This window comes from Polyodon spathula, chromosome 46 (assembly GCF_017654505.1).
Source record: "Polyodon spathula isolate WHYD16114869_AA chromosome 46, ASM1765450v1, whole genome shotgun sequence".
Lineage (NCBI taxonomy): Eukaryota > Metazoa > Chordata > Actinopteri > Acipenseriformes > Polyodontidae > Polyodon > Polyodon spathula.
This window is the reverse complement of record NC_054579.1, coordinates 1,483,189-1,487,993: the sequence shown is the minus strand read 5'-3', so window position 1 is coordinate 1,487,993 and position 4,805 is coordinate 1,483,189.

Sequence of the window (4,805 nt, the reverse complement as noted above, 5' to 3'; positions counted from 1 at the left end):
AGCCCTACGAACCAAGCGTGACACGCCTGCTCAGTACTGGAACGTGGAATTGCACATGTGAAACTCAGTGTGCAGAAGGGCAGCAGACCTCTTCAAATTACATGTGAACCGCAGGAAAGGATGCACACAGAACAGCTGCTGTGATTGCCTACAATGTGAGAGGCTGAGGCTGCTGTGATTGGATACAGTGTGAGAGGCTGAGGCTGCTGTGATTGGATACAGTGTGAGAGGCTGAGGCTGCTGTGATTGGATACAGTGTGAGAGGCTGAGGCTGCTGTGATTGGATACAGTGTGAGAGGCTGAGGCTGCTGTGATTGGATACAGTGTGAGAGGCTGAGGCTGCTGTGATTGGATACAGTGTGAGAGGCTGAGGCTGCTGTGATTGGATACAGTGTGAGAGGCTGAGGCTGCTGTGATTGGATACAGTGTGAGAGGCTGAGGCTGCTGTGATTGGATACAGTGTGAGAGGCTGAGGCTGCTGTGATTGGATACAGTGTGAGAGGCTGAGGCTGCTGTGATTGGATACAGTGTGAGAGGCTGAGGCTGCTGTGATTGGATACAGTGTGAGAGGCTGAGGCTGCTGTGATTGGATACAGTGTGAGAGGCTGAGGCTGCTGTGATTGGATACAGTGTGAGAGGCTGAGGCTGCTGTGATTGGATACAGTGTGAGAGGCTGAGGCTGCTGTGATTGGATACAGTGTGAGAGGCTGAGGCTGCTGTGATTGGATACAGTGTGAGAGGCTGAGGCTGCTGTGATTGGATACAGTGTGAGAGGCTGAGGCTGCTGTGATTGGATACAGTGTGAGAGGCTGAGGCTGCTGTGATTGGATACAGTGTGAGAGGCTGAGGCTGCTGTGATTGGATACAGTGTGAGAGGCTGAGGCTGCTGTGATTGGATACAGTGTGAGAGGCTGAGGCTGCTGTGATTGGATACAGTGTGAGAGGCTGAGGCTGCTGTGATTGGATACAGTGTGAGAGGCTGAGGCTGCTGTGATTGGATACAGTGTGAGAGGCTGAGGCTGCTGTGATTGGCAGTGAGGCTGCTGTGATTGGATACAGTGTGAGAGGCTGAGGCTGCTGTGATTGGATACAGTGTGAGAGGCTGAGGCTGCTGTGATTGGATACAGTGTGAGAGGCTGAGGCTGCTGTGATTGGATACAGTGTGAGAGGCTGAGGCTGCTGTGATTGGATACAGTGTGAGAGGCTGAGGCTGCTGTGATTGGATACAGAGGCTGAGGCTGATTGATACAGGCTGAGGCTGCTGTGATTGGATACAGTGTGAGAGGCTGAGGCTGCTGTGATTGGATACAGTGTGAGAGGCTGAGGCTGCTGTGATTGGATACAGTGTGAGAGGCTGAGGCTGCTGTGATTGGATACAGTGTGAGAGGCTGAGGCTGCTGTGATTGGATACAGTGTGAGAGGCTGAGGCTGCTGTGATTGGATACAGTGTGAGAGGCTGAGGCTGCTGTGATTGGATACAGTGTGAGAGGCTGAGGCTGCTGTGATTGGATACAGTGTGAGAGGCTGAGGCTGCTGTGATTGGATACAGTGTGAGAGGCTGAGGCTGCTGTGATTGGATACAGTGTGAGAGGCTGAGGCTGCTGTGATTGGATACAGTGTGAGAGGCTGAGGCTGCTGTGATTGGATACAGTGTGAGAGGCTGAGGCTGCTGTGATTGGATACAGTGTGAGAGGCTGAGGCTGCTGTGATTGGATACAGTGTGAGAGGCTGAGGCTGCTGTGATTGGATACAGTGTGAGAGGCTGAGGCTGCTGTGATTGGATACAGTGTGAGAGGCTGAGGCTGCTGTGATTGGATACAGTGTGAGAGGCTGAGGCTGCTGTGATTGGATACAGTGTGAGAGGCTGAGGCTGCTGTGATTGGATACAGTGTGAGAGGCTGAGGCTGCTGTGATTGGATACAGTGTGAGAGGCTGAGGCTGCTGTGATTGGATACAGTGTGAGAGGCTGAGGCTGCTGTGATTGGATACAGTGTGAGAGGCTGAGGCTGCTGTGATTGGATACAGTGTGAGAGGCTGAGGCTGCTGTGATTGGATACAGTGTGATTGAATACAGTGTGAGAGGCTGAGGCTGCTGTGATTGGATACAGTGTGAGAGGCTGAGGCTGCTGTGATTGGATACAGTGTGAGAGGCTGAGGCTGCTGTGATTGGATACAGTGTGAGAGGCTGAGGCTGCTGTGATTGGATACAGTGTGAGAGGCTGAGGCTGCTGTGATTGGATACAGTGTGAGAGGCTGAGGCTGCTGTGATTGGATACAGTGTGAGAGGCTGAGGCTGCTGTGATTGGATACAAAGAGGCTGAGGCTGCTGTGATTGAGATACATTGGATACAGTGTGAGAGGCTGAGGCTGCTGTGATTGAATACAGTGAGGCTGCTGTGAGAGTGAGAGGCTGAGGCTGCTGTGACTTGCTGAGGCAGTGATTGCACACAGAATGGGCTGAGCTGGGATTTGAACCCGGGACCGCCTGGTTCTTCAACCGCTGGACCACACAGCCTCTTATAGTGATGCTGTATTATTTATTCTCTTTTACATTACTTTTGTATACTTAAGGCGTTAAAACATGACAAAATAAAACCCCTAATTATCTGTTTCCACAGTGTAATATGGAAACTGAACTGTGCCAGGGCGAATCGTTCAATCTGTGATCCTCGATCGACACATCTGAGCTGGCAGAGAGAGAAACGCGTTAACTGCTTCAGCATACAACGATAAACCGTGAACTCGGCGATCATGCTATTGAAAAAACTGCGAATTTAGAAATCATTCAAAATTGACCCCCTGAATTATTTTTTTCAAATTGTGCTGCAAGGCTCAGGAATGAACGCTGTGGGGGGGGGGGGGGGGGGGGGGGGGGGGGCTCATTTTGGAAAAGACAATTAGCTCGTATTCTCTACTGTTTTACTTCGCTGTGATGTCAGTAAACAAATAAATTAAATAAATCGCATGGCAGCACAGTGTTATGAACTGTCCACACAGCGCGAATTAGCACAGCGCTTTGCTTTTCTTGTAAATTATTATTATCACTGCATTAGCAACGGTTTCTTGAAACGAATACAATGATGCAGCGAGCAGACCCTCTACAGAGGCTACAATAAACTGATTCCCACACACGCCAAATTACTATAAAGTAACGAATGCGCATATAATGCTTACTTTCAACTGACTGTTGAAATATATAAGCACCCGCTCTTCAAGTGTCAATTTTACTAAACAGATCAGAGATGACGAAATCGTTTTAGTTATTTGTTTTTATCATTAACGAGTGTGATTTATTTTCGTTATTAGACATTTTAAAAACAACACTGGCGTTGTTTACTCGGCAAGAACCTGATAAAAAAAAAAAAAAAAAAAAGTGTCTCTAGCCATTCCCTAAAATCATGATCACTTCGGCTTGGTCGTTTGATTTATTATTTGTTAAAAAAAAAAAAAGCACATTTGATAATGAAAATTCATAAAACTTACCTCGGGTAATGCAGTTCAACTCGCTCACTAGTCCATGTTGCGCAGACCGCAGCGGCACGGTGCGCCAGAAACGGAGGCGAGTTATAAGTGACCGAAAATGTGTTGTATATCCAGCCGGCCAATAATGTGTTTTAGATAGATGCTTCTTCTAAACTATACATCGATTAGAAACCGCTGCAGCTTCCCTGGGGCTTGTGAACAACAGCACTGCTCATCCCCGGGCCCCCATCTCTCATAACAATGGGACTGTTTTGATTTTATCTTGTTCTGTAACAAGGGAGGATTGCCTGAGACAGGAGAGAAGTTTGCGCCACAATCGACACCCCATCAGATCAAAGGATTTACACCCTGGCCCCAGGAAAGAACTGCCCAGGACAAACTGGTCCAGGCAGGCTGCTTAAATGCCGCATTTAATGAACAAAAGGCCTTATCACAAACTTCTGGGACCCAGAGACACACCCTACCCTATCGAACACTACATGAAATCCTGAGTCTCTTTGGATAGAGGAGAATAAATCCAGGACAGTATTGTTTCATGCTAGTAACAGTGAATGATGGCTGATCTAGCATGTGTTATATGTTTGTTTTGTCAAGCATCTAGCTAACTGAAGCAGCATTCTCTTTAATGTGTATTTAGGGCTTCTGATTTTCGGTTTTATCCGATAAACACAGAATAAAATCAGTGTTTACCCAAGAAAATAGTTACTCAATTCATACTGACTTCACCCCTTTCCCAGTGAAAAAATACAATAAAATAACTTAAAACCTGAATAGAATAATAAAACCCTTCCCCAGCGCAGTCGGGCAATGTCCCTCCTTCCTGACTTGTATCCATCATTGATTCATTCTGAATACTTTAAACCGAGTGGCAGCAAATCCCTGCATTTCTATTAAAACAAAGGAAAGAATGTGTTATTAGGGTGTTTGGCGAAATTGTAGATTTCAACAAACACAATCCCAACTAGATTATTAAATTACATTTTGAATGATCTTAAACGTATCTGTTTTAATCATGTGAAAATGTGTTAAGTTTTTAACGCATTCAGTTCAGCTACTTTTTCTGCCCAGCGGTCATCTTGGATTTGAGTTACGCCCTCTACTGACTTTGAGCCTTCATAATTATAAAGATATATAACATGTCTACAAAAAGATGAACTCTGTAGGTTTTGTGCTGTTTATACTTTCTACCGGCAATCGACCTGGGATCCATCGGTGTTTATATTTTCTACCGGCAATCGACCTGGGATCCATCGGTGTTTATACTTTCTACCGGCAATCGACCTGGGATCCATCGGTGTTTATACTTTCTACCGGCAATCGAC